Raw genomic sequence first — 15443 nt, 5'->3', positions numbered from 1 at the left:
TGAAGTCCAGAATGATTAAAAGTAAAGATAAAATTCCTTCCACATCCAAGGTCCTTTCAACTATACCACACAACAGATTAAGAGTTCACCAGATTTTGTCTGAACCTTGGAACTCCAAACAAAGGATTCCACTGTCTTCTCCATTTCCCCCCTACTCTCTTTCTCAATTTCTCCATTTGAACAAAGACCAGACTAAATTTGGACTCCCCAGGAGACCTGACAGAAGGTGCTACTAAAAATCATTTTTCAAATCAGTCCTAAGTGTTACAAGAGCCACTATAAAGGATTTTTCTTTCTTTTTTCTTCAAGAGGAAAATGAGAGCCATTCCCCCATTAGCCAGTAACCTTACATCAAGAAAAACAGAGTTGAGCAAATACAATTCGAGCAACTATCTTGGGAGAATGAGGTCATTATTCATGGTTGTTTTCAATTAATCAATAAGAAAGGTTTGATGGGTGTCTTCCAAAGGAAGAACCTGAGACAGTTGGTTAGTTTAGGCTCCATTTAGGTTGTATGTGGGAGGGAGGGGGTAGCAGGAGGAGGAAGCAGGAGTGGGAAGGAGTGAAGACATTTTTAAAAATATATATATAAAAGGAATCCTTTCATCACTTTTTTTCCTTTAAAAAATCCCATGTGAATGGTGTTTTGTTGTGGTTTGGACATTTCTTGGTGGTTTCTGCCATGTAAAATACTGAAGCTCAGAATTAGTTAGGCCCTTGAAAGCCAACAGTAAAACTGGGGGAGGAGATGGAAGGGGGAGAATTCTAGGGAAGGGACTGTCTTCCACGCATGATGCATGAAATGCAAAAGCAAATAGCAAACAAATCATTACAGTCTCAAAGTCATTGCTTCTTCTAAGGCATTAGCTGTGAATAGGTGAGGAAATGTGTTTCTGATTTCCAAGACTGGACTTTCTACCCTCCCTCCCTAGATGGACAGGATAAATCCATATCTTATACAGTACTTAGAGAACAATAAACATCAAAAATGTTTATTGAATGAAAGAATAAATGAATTAATTACAGAGGATGGCTTTTTGACATGAGATACACATTTTCATGATGTTTAAAAACTGGGAATTTTTCCCCCTTTTCTGATGGCAACCTTAAAGGTTCTCAGATGTGTCCATGCTTGTCCAACTTAGCACTTTTTACCCAGTGCTGAAACAACAAAGACTTCTGTAACATATTATGTGTAGAAATGATGAAGGCTTACATCTGTCAGCTAAACATTTTTTATTGAACCTACAATTAACTATTTTTAAAGAACTTGGCTTTACTACAAAGATAGTAAGCCAAAGGAGAATATAAGATTCCCTATGGTATCAAACAGCAGTTTATATTCAAATAACTTGCAATGTATCTTTGAGGCATTCTTTTTTCCTTATTGCTATCTTTTTTTTTTTTTTTTTTAGTGAGGCAATTGGGGTTAAGTGACTTGCCTAGGGAAACACAGCTAGTAAGTGTTAAGTGTCTGAGGCCAGATTTGAACTCAGGTACTCCTGACTCCAGGGCCGGTGCTCTATCCACTGCGCCACCTAGCTGCCCCTATTGCTATCTTTTTTCACCTCAAAGTATCCAAAATTAAGAGATGACATTTGGTGGTGATACCATTTTATTTATTTATAATAATTATTATTATTTATGATAACTATACTGCTAGTCAAATCATTTGGTTCAATCATTTTAACACTCTCTTTGTTGCTTAGAAAATGTCAAAGCTAATTTTTTGTTAATAGTAGAATAATTTCTTTTAATATATGGCATAGAAGAATGCATGTGTGGACCAGCAGAGTCCTCCCAGAGTCATCAAATCCCAGAGGAAGAAAGGAACTTAGAAGCCATTTACTACTTCTTTAGATTTGTAAACAACTCCCCTTCCAAACAGTTCAAAGCACCTTCTCCAAACTCTTGGGATATTTATGTCACATAGGTAGGCAGTTCTAATCCCAACATTAAAAATGAAAAGAGGTGGGGGGTGCATGTGTGGTAAAACAGAAAAAAAGAGAAATGGAAAAACCTATTTAGGTTTCATGAGCATTGTTGTATACACTAGAGCAATGGTTGTTAAAGTGTGTTCCAGGACATCAAAACAATTTTCATAATAACATTAAGGCATGTTAATTTCAAGCATAGTAAATCTTTTTTAATTTTTAATTTTTTTCCAATCACAAGTAAAGATATTTTTGAGTTCCAAATTTTTCTCCCATCCACCCTTCCCTTCCCTCCCAAAGCTATCAAGCAATCTTATATATGTTATACACTTAAAACATAGTACAAATTGAGAGATATAACCCAAAGAAACAAAAGCTCTTTAGGGTCATTAATAATTTTAAAGTGTGTAAAAGTATACTGTTAAGGGCTAAAATTCTAGCTAAACTGTCTAAAATATCTAATGAGTGGTCGCCAATAAATTATAAGCTTTAGCAAAAGTTAGACTTTTAAGCATTTATTAAGGAGAATAAGAATTTGGTTAAGAGAGAGAAAAAGGCCTAGATTCCTATCTATTAAAGCGAGAGCACATTTCTAGCTCTGCTCTCCACCAGAGTCCAAAGGAAAGAGCCTCAGAGCGAGAGTCAGTCTCTTCCTTCCTCCTCCCACTAGCCGCGTCACTTCCTGACGCCAAAGAAAAGACTCCTGGTCTTGCCCTCAAAGACCTTCACTTCATGGGTGGAACTCTTCTACAGTAAGTCTCCAGCAGGTGGCGTTATTCTAATCGTTACAATACTGAAACCAAAATGTTTGAGAACCACTACTCTAAATCAACACTTTTCATACTAAATCCCATGCATGACATATTTCTAATAATTTCCTCAGAGAATGTAAATGGATTGGACTTTCTTCTGCTCCTTTATCTATAAGTTCTATCCCAGTACTATTCAAGGATGTTGGTGCTGGGGCATTAAAGACCTATTAGAAGGCATTATTTTAAAAATGAGGTTTTGTTTATGTCAAGAAAGAAAATAATCCACTTCTATTCAAACTTTTCTTTGTTAGGTGTGAACTGTCCAAATCCCCTTGATTTAAAAAAGAATAGTGGCCTGAACTACTTTTGCATAGCACTAAGAATAGGGAACATGTAAACTCCTTTTCTTACAGGACCCACCATTTCTCAAAAGGTGCTTCTTTTTCTGGAGATCAAAATTCTCCACATTCTGGAAAGGTTCTACCATTCCAACCTTTTTTTAATATTGCTATCCTTAGGATTCACATAGCCCTTTGATCCCTGCCTCTCTACTATATCTGTCATGTATGATTCTGTATCATGTATAAGAGGCAGTTGGGTTTAATAGACTTCAGGTCTTGGAAGTCTATGAAGGCTTAAACTTAATTCCTACCTTTGACACTATGACCATGAGCAAATCACTTAACTTCTATGTACCTCAGGTACCTCCCTATGACTTATCTTCTAAATTATAGAAAAGAATCAACCTGATGATCTATATTGATGGAGGGAGTTCCCACACCAACAATCCCCCACCCCCTGTGATACAATTATATATGTTTCTGATTTTGTATCTCATTCTTTTTTTTTTTTAAACTTTAAGGAGGTCTATTACAACAGGGACTGTGTCTCAGGTGAGAAGTGTACCTTTCCAAATTGTTGACAAAGTTTTCTTCATGATACTTAATAACTATCTGTCGAATTAATAAATTTATAAAGTATTCTTGTTCTACCCTCTTCCAGTGAAGTATCTTACTGAGGTCTGCAGTCATATGTAGTATCCCACACTCTGATCCTTTGCTGAAACATCTTCTCATTGAAACTTTCCTGTCATGTATTTGTTTCCTATATGGCTCTGAGGGGGCACTAGCAAATAAATCTGATTAACTACCTGTAAACTCATCCATTAGAATGTAAACTCCTTGCGAATAGGAATTGTTTCATTCTTTGTATTTGTAAACTAGCAATGCCTGGCATATAGTAGGTATTTAATAAGTGCTTTTTGACTGATCAAATCAGATATTATCTTTTTTATTGAAAGAAAAGGAAAGCTTACATTCAAACTTTCCTTTTTATGTGGTCTCTAGGACATTCCCTCTAACACTTGCATGTGGAATTCAGGAAAACAACTTTCTTGATTTGAAGCATTCTACCATAACTCAAGAGCTCCCACTGATATGTTACTTTTACTAGTCAGTCAGGACACAATTCAAACAAAATATATTTAATCTTATAACAAGCAGTAAGAAAAGATAAGCCATCCCACTCCATTTATGCATCTGGTATACTCTTACAGATTGTCACAGATGTGTGAGTAGGGCATAGATATAAAAACAATGTGTAGAATGGAGTGGAGGAGTGGAGCCAAGATGGTGGAGGAAAGGCAGTAAGCTCTTGGAGTTCCTGACACAATCACTCCCCAAGCCCCCAAATAATGCCACAAAACAATTCCTGGATCAGCAGAACCCACAAAAGGACAAGCTGAGACCATTTACCATCCAAAGATGATTTAGAAGTTCTACAGGAGGGGTCTGCTGTACCAGGGTGGGCCTGGTTTGAGCCAACATAGATCCAGCCTCAGCCAGGCCACGCCAGAGAAATTTCCCCCCTAGCCTCTGCATTGACTGCAGCACCAGTGTCTTCTGTAAACTAAGTTCACAGTCTGGTGAAAGGGTCGAGTGGTTAGCCAGGGGGAGATTACAGGGGTCTCTGTTGGAGCTGAGGTGGAATTTGGTTATTCTACCACAACAGAGAACCAAGAAGCAATCTTGAGTTGCACCCCAGGTGGGCAAGAGACAGGATCACTTGAGCTATCAACCACAACAAACAGAATTTTGTTGCCTGGTTGAATAGCAAGTAGACTTGGGGTTATTTACATACCAGAGCACAGGCCAGGCAATTGAAGAACCTTCCCCTCCTTAAATAATACCACCTGGGACACCCTGAAGCTTGGAACAGTACATCCTGGAAGCACTGCCCCACTTTATGAAGGAGTTAAAAAGCAAGAAATAGATGGGTAAAATGAGTCTTTTTTGTGAGGTGGTCAAGATTGCGTGGCATGCCTGGGGTCACTGAGTTGGTTAGTGTCTTGTGTCTGAGGCCAGATTTGGCTTTAGATCCTCCTGGGTCCAGGGTGGGTGTTTTGTCCACTGTGTAACCTAGCGGCCCCATGAGTGTAACAACCTTTCATTTGTCCTTTTTCTGTGTTAATTTGTGCTGATATAAAACCTTAAGGTTTTACTATGATCAGTCAGTTGTACACAACTGGAGACACCAAATCATAAAAGCAAGAACACAAATGGGGAATGGGGAGGATTGAATTCTAGTAGGAAAGTTGCCTTGCCACTCACACTGAACATTGCTCTAATGGTTTTACCCTTTCCATCCTAGAAATGGCTGCCATGGTGTCACTCTGCCCTGAGTAGAAAAGACTGAAGCCATTCTTTATTTCACTCTTTTTTTCATATAAATATTTTATTATTTTTCAGTTACATTTAGAGATAGTTTTCAACATTTGTTTTTATAAGATTTATAGTTTCAAATTTTTCTCCCTCCCTCCCCTCTCCCCAAGACAGAAAGTAATCTGATATTGGTTATACATGCACAATCACATTAAACATATTTCTGCATCATACATGCTGTGCAAGAAGAATCAGAGCAAAAAGGAAAAACCTCAAAAACAACAACAACAAAAAACAATAGAAAAGGTATGGTTCAATCTGCATCTAGATTCCCAGTTATTTTTTTTTCTGGATTTGGAGAGCATTTTCCATAATGACTCCTTTGGAACTAACTTATACCCTTGTATTACCCAGGAGAATCAAATCTATCATGGTTGATCAATGTATAATGTTGTTGATACTGTGTACAATGTTCTCCTGGTTCTGCTCATCTCATTCATCAGTTCATGCAAGTCCTTCCAGGTTTCTCTGAAATCCACGGGCTTATCATTTCATATAGCACAATAGGATTCCATTACATTCACATACCAAAACTTGTTCAGCCATTCCCCGATTGATGGGCAACCCCTCAATTTCCAATTCCTTGCCACCACAAAAAGAGCAGCTATAAATATTTTTGTACATGTGGGTCCTTTTCCCTTGGGATCTCCTTGGGAAAAAGACCTAATAGTGGTATTACTGGGTCAAAGGGTATACACAGCTTTATAGCCCTTTGGGCATAATAAAAAATTGCTCTCCAGAATGGTTGGATCAATTCACAGCTCCACCAACAAAGCATTAGTGTACCAATTTTTTCACAGCTTCTCCAACATTTATTATTTTCCTTTTTTGTCATATTAGCCAATCTGATAGATGTCAGTTGGTAGCTCAGAGTTGTTTAAAGTTACATTTCTCTAATCAATAGTGATTTAGAGCATTTTTTCACATGACAATACAGAGCTTTTATTTTTTCATCAGAAAACTCCCTGTTCATACGCTTTGACCATTACTCAAATGGGAAATGACTTGGATTCTTATAAATTTGATTTAGTTCCTGATATATTTTAGAAATGAGGCCTTTATCAGAAGTACTGGCTATAAAAATTGCTTCCCAGCTTTCTGTCTCCCTTCTAATTTTGGAAGCATTGCTTCTTTAAAAAAAAAAAACTTTTTAATTTAATGTAATGTAATCAAAATCACCCATTTTGCATTTCATAATATTCTCTATCTCTTGTTTGGTCATAACTGTTCTCCTTTCCAAATATCTGAGATGTAAGCTATTCCTTCCTCAGCTAATTTACCTATGGTATCACCTTTTTATGTCTAAATCATTTACCCATTTAGACATTATTTTAGTATAAGGTGTAAGATGTTGGTCTATGCCTAGTTTCTGCCCTACTATCTTCCAGTTTTCCTAGCAGTTGGGAAGCCAGAGTCTTTGGGTTTGTCAAACAGTTCATTACTAAAGTCATTTGCTACTGCGTCTCCTATGCCCAACGTATTCCATTGATCCACCACTCTATTCCTTAGCCAGTACCAAATAGTTTTGATGACTGCTATTTTATAGTAAAGCTTCAGATTTGATACAGCTAGCCCACCTTCCTGTGCATTTTTTAATTAGTTCCCTCGATATTCTTGACCTTTTGTTTTTTCCAGATGAATTTTGTTATTATTTTTTCTAGCTCTATAAAATTCTTTTAGGTACTCTGATTGGTATGGCACTGAATATGTAAATTACTTCAGGTAGAATTGTCATTTTTATTATATTAGTTCAGCCCATCCATGAGCAATTGATATTTTTCCAATTATTTAGATCTGATTTGATTTGTGTGAAAAGTGTTTTGTAATTTTGTTCATAGATTTCCTGGGTTTGTCTTGGCAAGTAGACTCCCAAGTATTTCATATCCTCCACTGTTACTTTAAATGGAATTTCTCTTTCTATCTCTTGCTGCTGGACTTTGTTGGTCATGTATAGAAATATTGATGATCTATGTGGATTTATTTTATATCCTGCTACTTTGCTAAAGTTGCTAATTGTTTCAAGTACTTTTTAGTTGATTCTCTAGGATTTTCTAAGTATACCATCATATCATCTGCAAAGAGTGATAGTTTTGTTTCCTCCTTGCCTATTCTAATATTCCTTTAATTCCTTTTTTTCTCTGATGGCTAAAGCTAACATTTCTAGTACAATATTAAATAATAGAGGTGATAGTGGACATCCCTGTTTCACCCCTATTCTTACTGGAAAGGCCTCTAACTTTACATATAATGCTCACTGATGGTTTTAAGTAGATACTGATTATTATTTTAAGGAAAGCCCCACCTATTCCTAAGCTATCTAGTGTTTTTATTAGGAATGGGTGCTGTATTTTGTCAAAAGCTTTCTCCACATGTATTGAGATAATCGTGTACAGGAAAAATGCTGGGGCGGGGGGGGGGGGTAGCTAGGTAGTGCAGTAGATAAAGCACTGGCCCTGAATTCATGAGGACCTAAGTTCTAATCCAGCATCAGACTCTTGACACTTACTAGCTGTGTGAATCTGGGAAAGTCACTTAACCCTCATTGCCCTGAAAAAAAAATTTTTAATTCAAAATAAAAGAAGGCATTTTTTAAAAATGGGGCAGCTAGATGGTGAAGTAGATGAAGCACTGACTCTGGATGCAGGAAGATGTGAGTTCAAATCCACCTCAGACACTTGACACTTACTAGCTGTGTGACCCTGGGCAATTCACTTAACCCTCATTGCCCCTCAAAAAAAAGTGAAGTAGGGAAAATGCTAAATTCACATTTTATAGCTCACACCTAGGAAAATTTTAGAAATGGCTGGGGTTGTATAGCACTGTAAAGTTTTCTTTTTAGAAACCCACTTTCTTGGTGACCATGTCCTCAGAAAATCTAGTGGTTAAGGATAAAAAGAAGAATTGATCTGACTGACCTCATTTGATTTTGTATGGAATGACATAATTATGAGCTATTTAATGAATATGAAATACAATTTAATGAACCAATTGTATTCTCATTTTGTTGAAAATATTTTTGCATTTAATACTAGATCAACATAAGACCTTGTACTTCCCATACAGATTATACACCTTATTTACTATCATAACTAAGGGTACAAAGTCATTGAGATATAGAAGCTAAAATGTTTGGAAATCTCTTCTCAGTGACTTCTCTAAATAATAGTAATATTTTGCTTCAGTAACTAAGTGAATAAATCTTTCTGATTGAAAAGTTCATTTTTTACTGGCTCTCACATCATGTGGATTTCTCATTGACTTTTTTCATGTTATGAAATATTTTAAATGAATACATTTGATGTTTATCGCCCTAATAGCAATGCACAGCAACCTGACTTCTGAAGCATTCTAGTCAAGAAACTTGGAAGACACATATTCTCTGCCTCATTGTGAAATTGGGACATTGTTTTCTCCCTTTAGAATTGTTTTATGAACATATTTTTCTGTTAAAAATTTAGAAGGTTAATTGAATTTATACATAAATCAGGAAAAGGAAATTTTGGACGGACTGTAGAACTATAGGGACACATATACAGTTAGTAAAGTTGTCATCTGTTCTAAAGCTACATGGAATTTTGCTTTAAAAGTGACGAACATGTCATTTGCTTTCACTCAGAAATTCTTCTGCTAGGCATATACCCTAAGTAAGTCAATAATAAAAAAGAAACATCCTATTTACATGCACACAACCATAACAACAACATGTTTGGTGTTTTAAATAGCCAGAAAATAAAGTAGAATTCAATTGATTGAAGAAGAGTTAAGCAGCCAATAGTATGTGAATTTAGTTATACATATGTTAGATACAGAGAAGAAACATAAGAAATTACATAAATTGAAGTAAATAGAATGAGGAAAATTAAATATATACAATGACTATAATAATATAAGTAGAAAAGGACAACACAAATTGAATACTATAAAATTATAACTGTGCTTAGCCCCAAAGAAGTGATAGGAGACAGTACATCCCTTCTGTTTACTATTGATTTTTTCTTTTTTTTTTTCATTCCTTCATATATAGGGTGGGCATCTGGGAAGGAAGGGAAAGGGGATATATTGGAAAATATGAATGATAAATAAACAAATGTAGCTATACACACAAACATATGTGTATATTTGTACATATATATTTATATATCCACATATATGAATATTTAATGTGAGCATGTGTGTTTAAGCAAGTGAATTAAAAGTGAAAGTTTGGCAGCTAAGGTCTAGAGGGAGGACAATAATGAGTTATGTTCCAGACAAGTTGAGTCTGAGATTCTGATAGTCTATCCAAGTGTAGTCGTGTAGTAAACAATTGGATATATATGTCTGGAGGTTGGGAATCCTATCTATACAACTGAGGGTTGAGTTGTGATAGCGATTAGGAATTCTAAAGGAGAGATCACAGTGGGAGAAGACAAGGAGGACAGAACCTAAGGAAACAGCTAAATTTAGTGTAAGAGTTGAAAGAAGGGCAAACAAAAATTACAGGGAAGATCAGACAGGTTAGAAAACTGAAGTATTACAAAGTCACAGAAGCCAAGAAGGGGAAGAAAATCAAGAAAGGTTGTGGCCAACAATGTCAAACACTAATGCTATTGAGAGGTCAAGGATGATGGGGAAGCAAAGATCATTGTATTTGGTAATTGGGAAATCACTGGTAGCATTTAAGAGAGAAAACTCTGTAGTATTTTAAAGATAGAAAGTAGATTCAATGAGTTTAAGTGTGTCTATAAAGAGAATAATAGGAAAAGTACAGATAATTCCTACAAGCAGTTTGGCAGTATTCATATACATGCATGCATGCATTTACATGTACACACATAAATGTAATTTGGACAGGTGCAGGTGAATTCTTTGCAAATAGGACAAGTCATTTGACTGCTAACTAAGCAACCTGGCAAATGTAGTTCAGTGTCTTCATGGAACTGTCCTGTAACTAATTTTGAACAGAAGACAGAAAATATACACACTGAGGAAGATCTTTTAAACTGGGCTCATAGTTGAGGAGAAGCATGTCAGAAAGTCATCAGGAGATAGCAGATAATGTCAGGCCACCCTGACTCCATCAGGGTAGTCAATGTCTTTCTTCACTGCAGACAGAATGGATAGCAGGAATCAGAGTGGAAGATAAGCTTGCTTTGTTGATGAACATTTGTCTCCAGTACAAAATTCAAGCAACAGAGGGAGACTTTTCTTTCTCCTCTCACTGTTCCTCTCACTTTCCTTCAAAGAGGATGTATTTAAATCCAATGATTCCTGTTTCCTTTTTAAGCTGCTTTTTACTATTTCACTAGTACTTTCAGTCCATCATTCCCTAGGTAAAACATAAGCAATCTCAATTGTCCAGCATGGATATCTTTCATTTTAATCACAGAATGCAGCAGTGTTATGCTTTGGTTGACTAATTTTACAAAGTGTGACTAAAAGGAAAGTAAATTTTATAGCTTGGCATTTAGATGCCATTTGGGAGTGCAGAAATCTATGGTTATTATTAATGCTAAATATTCCCCTAAGAGTAGAAGGAAGATTCCTATGAACCTGGACCATTTCATCTTGTCATAAGACCTTTTTGTTCAAAACTGCATAGGTTTCTCAAAATGGGAAAAGCTGAGGCTGAGAAATGCCCCTCTCGAGTCTCCAGAAAGAGAGGAAAGGATGGGAGGAGCAGAGGCAAGGATTTAAAAAGAAAGTCCCACTATGAGGAAGCCCCTCCACAGAGATTCATGGGGTCTATGAGGATTTTAGCCCTTCACAGGGACATTTGTTTGTTATTCTTTTAGACACATTAGAAAGTTAGCTCCTTGAGGGCAGGGGATATTTTGTTTTTGTCTTTAAATCACCAGTTCTTAATATAGTCCTTGGCATTCCATAGGTGCTTAATAATTGCTTGCTTGCTACATTGAGCAAATGACTGTTTGCTTGATTGAAAAGTTTCTGTTGTTTTAGAGTACATTTTACTTGTGCATGTTAGGTAGACTGGAAACAGTTTCCAAGGGGTGAGATGGAAGGTGTAAAAGAGGGAGATATAGAATAGTAGATTAAGGTCCTATTGCAAGCAGGAAGGCTATGCATCAAGAGTATGGATGGAGAGTTTAACCTTGATGATGTGATGAGCAACCTCATTTGATGAAACAGGAGGGAAGAAGGAGAGGATGGTTAAAAGATTCAAGGGGGATAATGTGATATGAACAAGGGAACCCAAATTACACTATGTTAATTGAGCTTGTTCATAGTGGAATAGATTGAAATGTCATACGCTGAAAGAGAATTAATAAGAGTGTAGTGAGGACTTCACAAAAATAGATAACTTTGTAACAGCCATGGTGGGGGGGAAATGATAGGAAGCCAAAGAGATAAGCAAAAAATATTATTTTGGGGGCAGCTAGGTGGCACAGTGGATAAAGCACTGGCCTTTGATTCAGGAGGACTGGAGTTCAAATCTGGCCTCAGATACTTGACACTTACTAGCTGTGTGACTCTGGGCAAGTCACTTAACCCTCATTGCCCTGCACCAAAAGAATAAATAAATTTTTAAAAATATATATATATATATATATATATATATATATAAATTGACAGATATCACCAAGTAATCACGTATTAATTTTACAGATAGGAAACCTGAGGCCACAGGAATTTAAATAACTCATTTGATGCTATATAACTAATTAACAGAAGGCTCCAAATTAGCATCCACATCTCCAATTATATACTTCTAACTTCATTGCTTTCTACAACCTTCTTTATAAAAATCATATAAAAATGTATAAATACCCTGCATACATTCATTATATAAGAAGCCCTAATGTACCATAAAGTGTATATAGAGCATATAAAAATACATTACCCCTATCATACATTTGACATAAAACTAATATGTTCGATATTATAAACAGTAAATAAGCACTTAAAAAGGCATATTCTTTCCTTGCCTTAAAATTTAAAGGAGCCTTTTGGGGATCATTTTGATGTGTCCCTGATCTCTTTATAAAGACTTATTATTTTGGGGAGGGGCAGGGCAATGGGGGTTGTGACTTGCCCAGGGTCACACAGCTAGGAAGTGTCAAGTGTCTGAGGCCAGATTTGAACTCAGGTACTCCTGAATCCAGGGCCAGCACTTTAACCACTGCGCCATCTAGCTGCCCCCTATAAAGACTTTTAAAGAAAGTTTCAACTGATGATTTATTTTTCTCTTGGTAAATTTCCATACGGCAAACAGAGGTATTCAAAATCATTCTATTGGTCTTTCATTTTTGAAATGTCACAAAGTATCTATGTATTTGGAGGTTTTAACAATGACTTTAATTGAGAGAATTTGGTCATACAAATCATACATTAGGTTTTTTTTTGCAAGCCTTAACGTGTTATTTAGATATTTATTATTATAATTTATGTATTTATACTAGCATTGAATAGCAGAAGTACACCTGGAACTCAGTTATCCTATGACAATGGTGAGTCCAGTAGATTTCCATCGTATCACCTTACCTCCCTTGTCCATATGTAATTATGTAGCAGTTTTGGTGGATTTTGTAGGAGAAGGCCTATTTTGTTTTCCTCCTACCCCATACCACAACCTTGTCATGGTCCTAGCACTCACTGACCCACAAAATTCCCTTCAAAAATGATGTACTTATCATTTTAAAAAAACATTTCCCAGGATGCCAAGAGCTTACAGACTTGTGAAGTATGAAAAGCCATCTGTCTTCTCAATGTTAACTTTCTTGGGAAGCCAAAAATGTAGCAGGGAACTCACAGTCCTGCTCTCAGTCAGCCTCTAGTTTCCAGTGAGCTTTCTAGCTTTGGCTGTTCTATCAGGTTACAGCTAGAATAACAAAACTACCTGAAGAGTCCAATAAAGAACTGTATAGCATCTGGCAGGCAGAAAGCATGGCATGGCACTAGCTACTTCTATGTTTAAAGATTAATGTCCCTGTACTTGGGTTCTCTCTTGTGGCCAAAGATTAATCACAAATTACCAGCAGAGAAGTCTTCCTTGATCAGCACATCTTGTCAACTGTGATTCACAAGATAGATTTTTGAGAGGCTTACGATGTGTTGCAAAGCGTAGCAAACCAGGAATCAAAAGCCCAGGACCCTGGCCCTGGCTCTGCCTTAAAATAGTGGCTGTCAGCTATTTGCCAAACACCTAGTGTGCCATGAAGCAAATGAATGGATGTTTGCATGCCAGCTGCTTGGTTGGGTATCCACAGGATCAGATTAAACCAGGGTAGAGATGTCAGGAAGGGAATTATTTAGGGGATCACAGGATTGTACTAAAGAAATTTATTTCTGTGGGGGAGGGGGAGTAATGGGGTAGTTTTTTCAGAGCTTTAACTATAGCAGGACAACTGAAGCTTTGCCCAGTTCAGAATTTAGTGGGCACTGACAGCAGTTACAGTCCTTCAGCCCCATTGAATCAAAATAATTTAATACCTCATCAGCAAGAATAATTAGTGAAATTAGAAAACTGCCAGATGGCAACAGGATTAAGTTTCTCCACCAGAAAATTTGCCTCACTGCCACACCTCTATGTGGTGGCCTCACAATGTTGTCCCAAAGTTTCTCCCCACTGAAAGATGGTGTCCAGTCCTTAACCCCTCTAATTGTCCCTTACTCCAGTCTGGTTTGTGCTATTTGTCCCAGGTACAAAATTTTCCAATTTGTACCTCTACTAGTTTCCACTAACATTGTCTTTTGAGTGTGAACTGCAAAACCCTCATGAATATAGTCCTGGATCAAGGAATCCAGCAACAAACATTTTTAAAGCATGTACCCATTCATCAGGACCTACACGAAGCATTGGAGATAGAATTGTAGTTATTGTTCCTTCATTTCCTTCACGTTCAATTCTTTGCGACCCCATTTTGGGTTTTCTTAACAAAGATATTGGAGTGGTTTGCCATTTCCATTTAGAGCTCATTTTACAAAGATACTGAGTGTAAGCGGCTAAAATTGGCCTCAAATGGAGCCTCCTCCTCCCCCTCTGTTTCAGCTACAGGAGCCTCGGAGCCAGGCTAAGTGGCTCTGGGGGTGGCATGGTGTGGCCCATGCAGATGTCCCAGGCATGCAGCAGGGGGTATGGCACCCTCAAGCCTCCTGGCCAATGAGCTAGTATGGCCAGGGAATTAGCTTGGCATGCTCATGGGTGTGGCCCAGGCCCATGGTTTCAGGGAGAGAGAAGGGTTATATAGCCTGGGAGGCAGAGACGCTGTCGGATCGCTACAATGAGAGAGGGAGACGCTACAGAGAAAGGAGACACAAGGGGACCCTAAGAAAGTTGCAGGCACAACTGACAGTGAAAGGGTCTGCTGATCAGTGAGGAGGAGCCAAGAAATCACAAGCAACAAGCAGAGAGAGGGGGGCCAGCCAGCCACAGCCACACAGAGGGAGGAGATTTCAGGTGACAGGAAAGTCAAAAGAGAGCGTGAATCCAGTGTACTGAAGTTCACAGGTGTATTTTACTTTTGTTGCTTTTATCCCTAAGTTTATTCACCTAAATAAACCCTTTGCTGTTAAATTGGAAGAGGCTTCATAATCTTTTTTCTTGTAATTTGGGAGAAGCAGTGGGGAAATTTTTAAACAGCCCTTGGGCAGCTAAGAGCCAGCTATAACTTGACCAGCTAAAAACAGTCAGATAGCCAGCCAAGAGTTCACAGATTAAGACCCAGTTAATAATGTAATTTTTACATGAGGCAAAAAGGGTTAAGTGACTTGCCCAGAGTCATGCAGCTAGTAAGTGAGGCCAGATTTGAACTCAGAAAGATGAGTCTTTCTGACTCCAGGATAGGTGCTTTATCCACTGAGCCAGCAAGAGTGCCTGCTCTCAAAGAATTCACATTTTGATAGGGAAAATAACACAAACTCATGAAAGTAAATAAAATATATTTAAAAAAAATTAGATGCAAAGTAATTTTGGGTGGGGTATTGGCATCTATGAAGGAAATGTGAAATGTACAGAGAAGTGAGATTTTCTCTTTATACCCTGAAGAGGGGGGTGAAAATCAAGAAGGAAGACAATAAGGATGAAAAAAAAATAGTAT

This window comes from Dromiciops gliroides, chromosome 2 (genome assembly GCF_019393635.1).
Source record: "Dromiciops gliroides isolate mDroGli1 chromosome 2, mDroGli1.pri, whole genome shotgun sequence".
Lineage (NCBI taxonomy): Eukaryota > Metazoa > Chordata > Mammalia > Microbiotheria > Microbiotheriidae > Dromiciops > Dromiciops gliroides.
The sequence above is the reverse complement of the archived record's forward strand: the minus strand, read 5'-3'. Positions refer to the sequence as shown.